This window comes from Odocoileus virginianus, chromosome 5 (genome assembly GCF_023699985.2).
Source record: "Odocoileus virginianus isolate 20LAN1187 ecotype Illinois chromosome 5, Ovbor_1.2, whole genome shotgun sequence".
NCBI classification, from domain to species: domain Eukaryota; kingdom Metazoa; phylum Chordata; class Mammalia; order Artiodactyla; family Cervidae; genus Odocoileus; species Odocoileus virginianus.
In genome coordinates this window covers 17,931,511-17,942,982 of record NC_069678.1, presented here as the reverse complement: position 1 = coordinate 17,942,982, position 11,472 = coordinate 17,931,511, and the positions used below count along the sequence as shown (strand labels likewise).

The 11,472-nt window shown below is 41.1% G+C and overlaps 1 pseudogene; it reads left to right on the top strand.

The window, feature by feature from the left end:
- Nucleotides 1-9,162: 9,162 nt before the first annotated feature.
- On the top strand, nt 9,163-11,393 carry LOC110134671 (nucleolin pseudogene; annotated as a pseudogene).
- The last annotated feature ends 79 nt before the right edge of the window (nt 11,394-11,472 follow it).

Here is an 11,472-nt window from a genome sequence, read left to right as displayed (position 1 = left end):
GTCAGACATGACTGAGCGACTAAACTGAACTGAACTGAACCAATTCTTGACACAAGCTTGGTGTCATTTCAATTCTGACACTATTCATACCTAGAGTTAGTGTCATATCCCACAAGTTAAGTACTCAGACCCACAAGACTGCCGCACTTCTGAGGTCAGTCTCAAGTCTGGGCTTCTTGTACTTCTGACCAACCCATTATGAATGGAGCATAACTTCTTTTTTTTCCCCAATGATTTGTTAGAATGGCTCACAGAATTCAGGAAAACAGTTTACTTACTGGATTACTGGTGTCAACAAAAATTTTAATCAATAGTCAATCTGAAAAAGAAATGGAAAATTTTATTCGAGCCAAACTGAGGATGCAACTGAAAGGATAGTCTATCTGAAAGTTCTGAGGACTATTCTAAGAGCTGAAGGACGAGACTAGTACATATGGGTTTTGGCAAAGGTAATATAGGCAATTAAGCACGCATCTCCTTGCTGCTAGTCACTAGGAACAGACATCTCAGTTACTGGTTTTAGTGCTTTTCTAAGTATGGGAAGATGCAAGGATTCAGGTTCATAAAAAGTTTCTCCTTTATGAGAATATCTCACCATCTGAAGGCCACTTCTGTCAGTTTTACCAGAGTATAGAGTACCTCATCCTAATCATCATCCTGAATTCTTTTCAGGATATATTGTGGGTCAGTGACTATGACTATTATGGAACTTATAGACTATGACTATGGCTCTTATAGAACTGGATGATTGACAGCATTCTTTACAATCACTTCTCTTTTAGTCTTAATTTTGACCAGGATTTGGGAGGCATTTTGTGACCAATTTGCCCCATGGCACTAGGACTGCTCATTCCCATATTTCCATATCTAGAGCTACATCATTACAATCCCTGATCTTATAGTATATATTTGGTCAATCATTTCAAGTCAGGAGTCAACATAAACTTTATCTGAGGCTCAGATATACATGTGGTAATTCAAGAAACAATAATCTTATAAAATAGGCAGAATATAGGTAAGATAACTAGTAAAACTAATGTGGTCTCAAGTTAAAATTTAAGCTAATAACTTTCATTAATTGTGGCCCAGTATCCCCTCAGATTGTCTGACCATTCTGTTCTGTACCACTACTGCTCTTATGGAAAACTACATATTGCATATGCATATAATCTATATACATAAGAAGGATGCATCTCCAAAGACATATGCATAGACAAGGTGAGTAATGGGTTATTGTGACTCCTTACAGGACTTAGAAAGGAATATTATCTTCTAAGGAGTGACATGGCTGGTCCCAGAAGGAGGAAATTTTATCTTTATGGTTGAGTAGATATTTCTGCCATTGGTGAGATCTGGTTAACACATAATGCAGCTTCACAAGGCACACTAGACATGGGGTGGGGTGAGGGGACGAGGAGGTCAAAGGACAGAGAAAAAGTGTATGCTTAGTTTTCTTCTTGTCTTGCTTTAAAATGTGAACTTTTATTTCATTACCGGTTTATTATAAAAGACACATTTCAGGAACAGACAAATGGAAGAGATGGACAGAGCAAAGTATGTAAGAAAGAGTGTGAAGCTTCCATGTCTTCTCCAGGCTCACCACCCTCCCAGAACCACCATGTGTTCACTGGCCTGGAGGCTCTCTGTACCCTCTTGGTTGGCAATTTTTTTAAACAGAGGCTTCATTATGTAGGCATGATTGATTAAATCATTGAACATCGGTGACAGAACTCTGTCTCTAGCCCCTCTCCCATCCCTGGAGATTGGAGGTGGGTGGGTAGGAGAATTGAAGGATGATAGGGCTGAAATTCCACCCCTCTAACCATGTGGTTGGTTCCCCTGTTGACCAGCTAAAATCCTGAGACTATCCAGGAACTTCAGTCATATGACTGTAATAAGATCAGTCATCTTAACACACACACACACACACACACACACACACACACACACACACACACAACACATCTCTTTGAAGATTTCAAGGGTTTTTGGAGCTGTGTGTAAGGAATGTGGGAGAAGACCAACACATTTTTTTTATTATATCACAATATCACAGCTTCTCACATTAGAATATAAGCATTCTGATGGCATAGACCTCTGTTTTGGCCTCACTGCTTTATTTTGTGTTCAACACAGTTCCTGGCACTGTGTGATGCTCAGTAAGTCCTGCTGAATGAATAAATAATGAAGGCATGCGTGACTGAATAAATATCTGCCTGAAATGGTATAGACACATTTCCTGTATTTCTATTTCCATTTAAGCATCTGGGATCTACAGCTCACAAGCCCTAAACCACACAGCTTTGGAGGCTGCAAGTGTTGGACCTTGATGTAAAAGGTTATTTCCTGTCCTTACCAGCTAGTGATTTCCTTTGCCTGCTGGTTTAACTCTTGAGGTAAGGTGTCCTTCTGCATCTGGCTTTGGGAAAGATCTTGCATGTCAGGATTCCAGATCTATTGGCATCCCTGGGCCCAATTTCAGCTCTGGTGGGAAAGAAAAAGAAGTGGGGAGAACAATTCTAACTGTTTTATCATGTCAACTGGCTTAGAGGAGAGAGGGGGTGGGGGAACGGATGCAGTTACAATTCTCCCCCTCCTAATCGTCACCCCTTCTGAGGCTCCTCCAACCTCAAGCCGCCCTCTCATAACCTTTTCCTCTGATGATTGTGGAGGGTCTTCTCCCCACCCAACCTCCTTCAGAGAAGGCACTTTCCATTTTCCGCCATCTCACCCCCAACAGGTGGGTCTCAGATTTTCCCTTGCCCCTCACAGTGGGTAGCACTTCTATTTTTCCTCACTCAATGTTTATTTAAAATTTCTTCCACTCCATTATGTAATATGTGCCTGATCATTAAAGAACATTTGAAAAATGAAGACAAGCAGAAGAAAATGATGCTACCTACCACCTCTCCCCCAAAAAGACAGTTAATATTTTGATGGATTTTTTCTGATGAAACAAATTAATATTTTATAGCAAGACAAAAAAAATAACTTAAACATAAAATTTTTCTTTGCCCACTTGGTGCTCCTCCCTCCCCCTTACTGTGTATTATGCATCTGCATAACCAGACCTCCTAAGGAATAACACTTCTTTTTAATATTATAAAGCATCATAACTCCTCAGGGGATAATCTTCCTTCTTAATCTTGTAAGGGGTCAGGACCTATGACTCACTTACTTGCTTTGTATGCATAAATCTGGATTGTGTAAACTGTCAATAAGCCATTATTTGACTATAACTGTCTGTCTCAAAATCATATATAACTGTGGTTTGACTCCTACAAGGGATGAACAGTCCTCAGAACTTTCTTAAAGAACATTTCCTGGGTTATAATCCTCAAGTTGGCATGAATAAAATTTTCTATTTCTTTATTAGATCAATTAATGATTAATTTTTTCAATGATACAATTTTTTTTTGCATAGGCCTTTAAAAAACACAACTGTAATCATACAACATATTAAAATTTGCATTCTACTTTTTATACTTGTGATGCTATAGGGGAGGAAACCCAATCTTCTGCCCTCTCTCTTTCTAGGTTCTGTAACTGAGACCCTCCCCTTAATCAAAGATTAACAAGAGAAAAATAGACAGAAGTGTAATAACAAGTATACCTCCTATATACATGTGAGATACCCAGGAAAACAAAATAACACCCCCCACCCCCGACATGGCCCCTTCCATCTCCACCTCTAGCTAAAGAGAAAAGAAAATGTGAAGAGCAGTCATGGGAGGTTTGGGCAAAGCACAGTAATGCATGGTTGTTATGCAGTTTTAGATCACTGCCTTCTTGCCTGGATGGAAGGGGAGTTTGGGGGAGAATGGATACATGTATATGTGTGGCTGTGTCCCTTCACTGTTCACCTGAAACTATCACAACATTGTGTATTAATCGGCTATACTCTAGTCCAAAATAAAAAGTTTAAAAAAAATTAAAGAATCAACTATGAGTAACATGTTCTTTTATTGGACAGAGAGGTTTACTGGTATTTGAAACTCTGTTGTCTGCTTGTCTGTCACATGCCCATGGGTGGCCCTGTTCAGAGAAAGTCCAGGCTCTGGGTTTTTGTTTTTTTTTTACATTTATTTTTATTAGTTGGAGGCTAATTACTTTACAATATTGTAGTGGTTTTTGCTATACATTGACATGAATCAGCCATGGATTTACATGTATTCCCCATCCCTATCCCCCCTCCCACCTCCCTCCCCACCCCATTCCACTGGGTCTTCCCAGTGCACCAGCCCTGAGCACTTGTCTCATGCATCCACCTGGGCTGGTTATCTGTTTCACCCTGGATAATATACGTGTTTCGATGCTGTTCTCTCAAAACATCCCACCCTTGCCTTCTCCCACAGAGTCCAAAAGTCTGTTCTATACGTCTGTGTCTCTTTTTCTGTTTTACATATAGGGTTATTGTTACCATCTTTCTAAATTCCATATATATGTGTTAGTATACTGTAATGGTCTTTATCTTTCTGGCTTACTTCACTCTGTATAATGGGCTCCAGTTTCATCCATCTCATTAGAACTGATTCAAATGAATTCTTTTTAATGGCTGAGTAATATTCCATGGTGTATATCTACCACAGCTTCCTTATCCATTCATCTGCTGATGGGCATCTAGGTTGCTTCCATGTCCTGGCTATTATAAACAGTGCTGTGATGAACATTGGGGTGCACGTGTCTCTTTCAGATCTGGTTTCCTCAGTGTGTACACCCAGGAGTGGGATTGCTGGGTCATATGGCAGTTCTATTTCCAGTTTTTTAAGGAATCTCCACGCTGTTCTCCATAGTGGCTGTATTAGTTTGCATTCCCACCAACAGTGTAAGAGGGTTCTTTTTTCTCTGCACCCTCTCCAGCATTTATTGTTTGTAGACTTTTTGATAGCAGTCATTCTGACAGGCATGAGATAGTACCTCACTGTGGTTTTGATTTGCATTTCTCTGATAATGAATGATGTTGGGCATCTTTTCATGTGTTTGTTAGCCATCTGTATGTCTTCTTTGGAGAAATGTCTGTTTAGTTATTTGACCCATTTTTTGATTGGGTCACTTATTTTTCTGGAATTGAGCTGCATGAGCTGCTTGTATATTTTTGAGATTAATTCTTTGCCAATTGCTTCCTTTGCTATTATTTTCTTCCATTCTGCAGGCTGTCTTTTCACCTTGCTTATAGTTTCCTTTGTTGTGCAAAAGCTTTTAAGTTTAATTAGGTTCCATTTGTTTATTTTTGTTTTTATTTCCATTACTCTGGGAGGTGGGTCATAGAGGATCCTGTTATGACTTATGGCAGAGAGTGTTTTGCCTATGTTTTCCTCTAGGAGTTTTATGGTTTCTGGTCTTACATTTAGATCTTTAATCCATTTTGAGTTTATTTTTCTGTATGGTGTTAGAAAGTGTTCTGGTTTCATTCGTTTACAAATGGTTGACCAATTTTCCCAGCACCAGTTGTTAAAGAGATTGTCTTTTCTCCATTGTATATTCTTGCCTCATTTGTCAAAGATAAGGTGTCCACAGGTGTGTGGATTTATCTCTGGGCTTTCTATTTTTTTCCATTAATCTATGTTTCTGTCTTTGTGCCAGGACCATACTGTCTTGATGACTGTGGCTTTGTAGTATAGTCTGAAGTCAGGCAGGTTGATTCCTCCAGTTCCATTCTTCTTTCTCAAGATTGCTTTGGCTATTTGAGGTTTTTTATAATTACATATGAATTGTGAAATTATTTGAAAGAATCAGCTTTTAATTTCATTGATTTTTTTTCTATTGTGTTTTAGTCTATATGTTATTTATTTCTGCTCTGATCTTTATGATTTCTTTTCCTTCTATTAACTGGGTTTTGTTTGTTCTTCTTGCTCTAGTTTATAATCCTTAATTCCTAATGTTAACATTCCTGTATCTTTCCCTTGTGGTCAGACTCTTAGGTGTTTTCCAGAACTTCACCATCACACATGGCAAAATAACATGTTTCTGTACGTTAAGTCTCACATTCCTTTTGAGATGAGATAATCCTCAATCCAACTTCTTCAAGAAGCATTAAGTTCTTTTAACACTTGGTAGGGGGAGAGATCAATTCCCATTCCCTCCCTCTCTTCCTGCCCTTTTTGCTGTAAGTCAGTGTTAAAATAAATTTCTTGGTCCGAGACAGAGCTGCTTTAGCCCAGGGTGTCAAGTGAGCAAAATGAAACTCAGATAACCTGTGACTCTCCAAATGTTTCCCTTGATCATAAAAGCAGTGTATCTGGTCAGCCAGTCCCCAAAGGCCAAGCCAACTTTGGGTCTTCTCACCCCAAACAAGGTTGACGATGTGGCTCCAGCCAATCAGATGTTTTCTGTTTTCTTTTTCCTTGTTCTTTATTCTTTATCTTGTAAAAGTGTCCTGTCTCCTGCCCAATTTGCAGTTCTCCAAATGGAGACTGTACACTTCATGAAGTGTTTGTTTGTATCACCTAAGCTGTTCATTTTTTAATTCCAGTAAATGGGACTAGAATATGCCACCCTAGAATGTGCCACTTTGGCAGGCGAATTATTTTGTGCTGAAGTCAACTAAGATCCAGCCATCCAGGAAAAACTTTTTACCACCCCTTAAAGTTGCCTAAAATAATTTAGAAATGTGGTCTGTACCAGAAAGAGAGTTATTACCAGAGACAGCTTTTTCATCTGAGACACTTATCTGTACGGCAGGCAAATATCTGTTAACCAATTATTTGCTTTTCTCATCATCCTGTGAGCTGTCTTCTACCCCTATGAAGTCCTAGCTCCCCATTTTTTTTTATTAGCTTAGGATGGTACATAAGCCTTAATTGCCTGACTTCCTTTGAGTCTCATATTACTATATGTCTCCCGTACATATAAAATTAAATTTGTTTTTGTCTTGTAACTCTGTCTTCCATTGATATAATTATCCCAGCCAATAAACTGAGAAGATAACAAGAGAAAATTTTTTCTCTCCTACAATAGACATCTCTCTTTTAAGGGCTGAGTATTCACTTTAATGCTTCTGTTATCTTATCCTGAGTTGACTTTTGAGAAGTTAACCATTTTTTTTAAGTACTATTGTCTTTGCTAAGCATCAGTACCATATATGAGTCTGACTACAGACCAAGAGCTTGTTTCATATAATCCCCACCATTGGAAGCCCTATAAGGGTTTTAGAGATAAGAAACTAGAGGTTCTTGAAACCCAGGTCTTTGGTGGGAGTTGCTCTGCTAGTACGTGTTCTCAACCCCAGGCCTGCCTGTCTCCAAAGCTATGTCCTTTCCTCCATCTACAATTGGGAAGAGGGGGATTCACCCTTCTTAAGCTTTGAGGCACATCTTCCTCTGCAGAGGCTAATAGGTGGTGGAGAGGGTTTTGCTTTTGTTCTAGCCTTGGTTGCGTACTGAAGTGTGGAACTTTAGCAAGTCTCCTAGTTTGTCTTGGTTTCAGCTTCAACATCCTCAAACAACACACACACCCCAGAATAGCTTGCCTCATAGGAGTTAGGCAAAAATTTACGTGAAAGTAACTGGCTGCTAGTGAGGGATTGTTGGATGAGGAAGTGTGGGGAGAAAGGGGAGTCTAAGAAGACTCACTTGTTGAGAGGTTTAGGTAGGTGTAAAATGCTAGTGAAATCTCAGTGACACATTTTCTCCAGTGGAGTCAGGCAAACACCCTAAGAGGCTGTCATCTCAGTGTAGGGAATACTGTAAAGTAGTACTTTTTTCCAGTTAGAATAATGGGGGAGTCACACTCTTGCCTAAAGACCCACCTGACTTTGGACTGAAGGAGAGAGAACAGTGCAGCTCAGAGAATAAAGTATCAAAATTTTAACTAAAGACAGAATCAGTATTACTAATTTTTCCCTTTCCTTTGGTCTATAATCTGCCTTGGCAAGGCATGCATTTATTAAAAATTTTGTCCATCACAGTGATGGGACTGAGACCAAGCCACCTCAAGATGTGCAACTGTGTAGAGCAGATTATTTTAAGCTGAAAATTAGTCATCAGTTAACGAGGTTAGTCATCAGTTAGGTCTATTAAACTGTAACCTGCCTTCTGATCAAACTTGCTTTAGTTGTTTTTACAAAAACTTCGGTGTCCTTCAAGCATCATGCAGCCTAAATAAGATGTTTGCCCTAATTGTTTTTCAGGAACTTGGAGTCAGCTGTTCAGTTGGAGACTGACCCAGTTAAGACTGGTTAAGATCTCTGGTTCTCCAACTGGGCATGCGTGAGTGTCCTCTTGATGACATTTTAACATTCGAGGGTCCAAAAGTCCACCCTTGGAACATGCTAATGCAGCCATTTTCAGAACATGCATCCAATGAAGAAGGCTGTAGCTCAGTTGTAGTGCACAATGATTATTATCTCACTTTTTTTCTTATTTCTAATTACCTTTACCCACATTCCTCATGCCTCAGACCACCTGCACTCTTACCTGAGCCCTTCACCTTTGGGGAAGTAGATTTGAGATTTGTTCTCCTGTCTCCTCACTTGGCTGTCTTATGAATAAACTTTTCCTCTATTGCAAACCTTCGTGACTCAGGAACAATACTAATGCCTAAAAGAATTTAAGATAGGAGGCCTGTCCAGGAAGGTTCCGCATCCTCAATCTTTCTGAGAATTAGAAGAAAACCTCTTCCTCAAGACTTGCTGATTTTATCTTTAAAAAGTAATTGTATAGCTGCGCGGGCCCGCCACTTGGGCTGCTCCTTGTGGGGCCGGCAGCCTGCGGAGGGACCTGGCCCTGGGGCGGGGGGAGGGCGGCAGTGCCCCTAATCTGCGGTCTAGCCGGGTGGGCGGACGGGAGGGGGGCTCCGGAAGGAGGCCCTGCCACATGCTTTCTGCGCTGGGCTGCACGCACGCGGAGGCCTGCGACTTATCCACTTGGCCTTTCCAGGGCTGAAGGGGGCGGGGTTGGTAACCTGGGAAAGGAAATCTTAATAGAAGACTATAAGTTAAGAGGTGTTTGTTCGTTTGTTTGTTTTAAAGCTGCCTTAATTTAAATTCAGACGAGGGTGGTGGAATTTGGTGCCACCATTTACCTCAAAGGCTTTTTCAAAGGTGGTTTTCCTTACATGAAGGGCATTGAATTGGTGGTAGTTAACAGTGGTCCAGTTGTAGTCCGCATTGAGAAACGGTGTGGTGAAGCAAGGTTCCATTTTGGCTGGAGGTGTAATTTTTAAAACGGTGTGCTTAAAGAACGTAGCAAGAAGAGAGTAACCTTTTTATCCAAAGCAAAGGCTGGTAAAAATCAAGGTGACTCCAAGAAAATGGCTCCTCCCCCAAAGGAGGTAGAAGAAGATAGTGAAGATGAGGAAATGTCAGAAGATGAAGACGATGAGAGCAGTGGAGAAGAGGTTGTTATCCCTCAGAAAAAAGGCAAGAAAGCTATCACAACTCCAGCAAAGAAGATAATGGTTTCCCCAACAAAAAAGGTTACAGTTGCCACACCGGCAAAGAAAGCAGTTGTTAACCCCTGCAAAAAGGCAGCAGCTACACCAGCCAAGAAGACAGTTACAGCTGCCGAAGCAGTGGTAACACCTGGCAAAAATGGAGCCACCCCAGGCAAAGCACTGGTAGCTCCTCTGGTGAGAAGGGAGCAGCCACCCCAGGCAAGGGAGCAAAGAACGGCAAGAATGCCAAGAAGGAAGACAGTGATGAAGAAGATGAAGATGACAGTGAAGAGGAAGAGGACGATGATGAAGAGGAGGATGAGCCAGCAGTGAGGAAGGCAGCTGCTGCTTTTGGTGCTGCTCCTGCCACAGGTGATGAGGATGACGAGGATGAAGATGATGATGATGACGAGGCGGAGGAGGATGATGAGGAGGAAGAGGAGGAGGAGGAAGAGGAAGAAGAGCCTGTCAAAGAAGCACCTGGAAAAGGAAAGAAGGAAATGGCCAAACCAAAAGCAGCTCCTGAAACCAAGAAACAAAAAGTGGAAGGCACAGAACCAGCTATGTCTTTCAATCTCTTTGTTGGAAACCTGAGCTTCAATAAATTTGCTCCTGAATTGAAAACGAGTATCAGTGACCTTTTTGCTAAAAATGATCTTGCTGCTGTTGATGTCAGAAATGGTGTGTCTAGGAAGTTTGGCTATGTGCCGAAGACCTGGGAAAAGCCTTGGAACTCACTGGTTTAAAAGTCTTTGGCAATGAAATTAAACTAGAAAAACCAAAGGGAAAAGACAGTAAGAAAGATCGAGATGCAAGAACACTTTTGACTAAAAATCTGCCTTACAAAGTTACTCAGGATGAATTAAAAGAAGAGTTTGAAGATGCTGTGGCGATCAGATTAGTCAGCAAGGACAGAAATAGTAAAGGGATTGCTTATATTGAATTTAAGACAGAAGCTGATGCATAAAAACCTTGGAAGAAAAGCAGGGAACAGAGATAGATGGGTGATCCACTTCTCTGTACTACACCAGAGAGAAAGGTCAAAGTCAAGACCAAAGAGGTGGAAAGAATAGCACTTGGAGTGGTGAGTCAAAAACCCTGGTTTTAAGCAACCTCTCCTATAGTGCAATGGAAGACACTCTTCAGGAAGTATTTGAGAAGGCAACTCATACCAAGGTGCCCCAGAACCAAAATGGCAAATCTAAAGGGTGTGCATTTATAGAATTTGCTTCATTTGAAGATGCTAAAGAAGCTTTAAATTCACGTAATAAAAGGGAAATTGAGGGCAGGGTCATCAGACTGGAGTTGCAAGGACCCAGGGGATCACCTAATGCAAGAAATCAGCCATCCAAAACTGTTTGTCAAAGGTCTCTCTGAGTATAAAAACAGAAGAGATGTTAAGGGAGTCATTTGATGGCTCTATTTGATCAAGGATAGTCACTGACCAGGAGACTGGGTCCTCCAAAGGGTTTGGTTTTGTAGACTTCAATAGCGAGGAAGATGCCAAAGCTGCCAAGGAGGCCATGGAAGATGGTGAAATCGATGGGAACAGTCACTTTGGACTGGGCCAAACCTAAGGGTGAAGGGGGCTTTGGTGGCCGAGGAGGAGGCAGAGGTGGCCGAGGTGGATTTGGTGGCAGAGGCCGGGGAGGGTTTGGAGGGCGAGGAGGCTTCCAAGGAGGCAGAGGAGGAGGAGGAGACCATGAGCCACAAGGAAAGAAGACGAAGTTTGACTGGTTTCTTCTATCCGTGTCTCTCCGTCTTCCATTTGAAAGAAAGGACTCTGGGGTTTTTACTCTGTTACCTGATCAATGACAGCATTCTGAGGACATTCCGAGACAGTATACAGCCCTGTGGCCTACTTGGAAATCCATATAGACAACATTTCAAGGGAGATAACCCTGTTGGTGTTGACTGGATATTTGTATAAACTTTTTAAAGAGATGAGTGATAGAGCTAACCCTTATCTGTAAGTTTTGAATTTATATTGTTTCTTCCATTGTACAAAACCATTTTTTCCTTACAAAGTTTGTGTGTGTGTGTGTGTGTGTGTGTGTGTGTGGGGGGGTGTAAAGGAAAGCAGGATGTTTTATCATGATT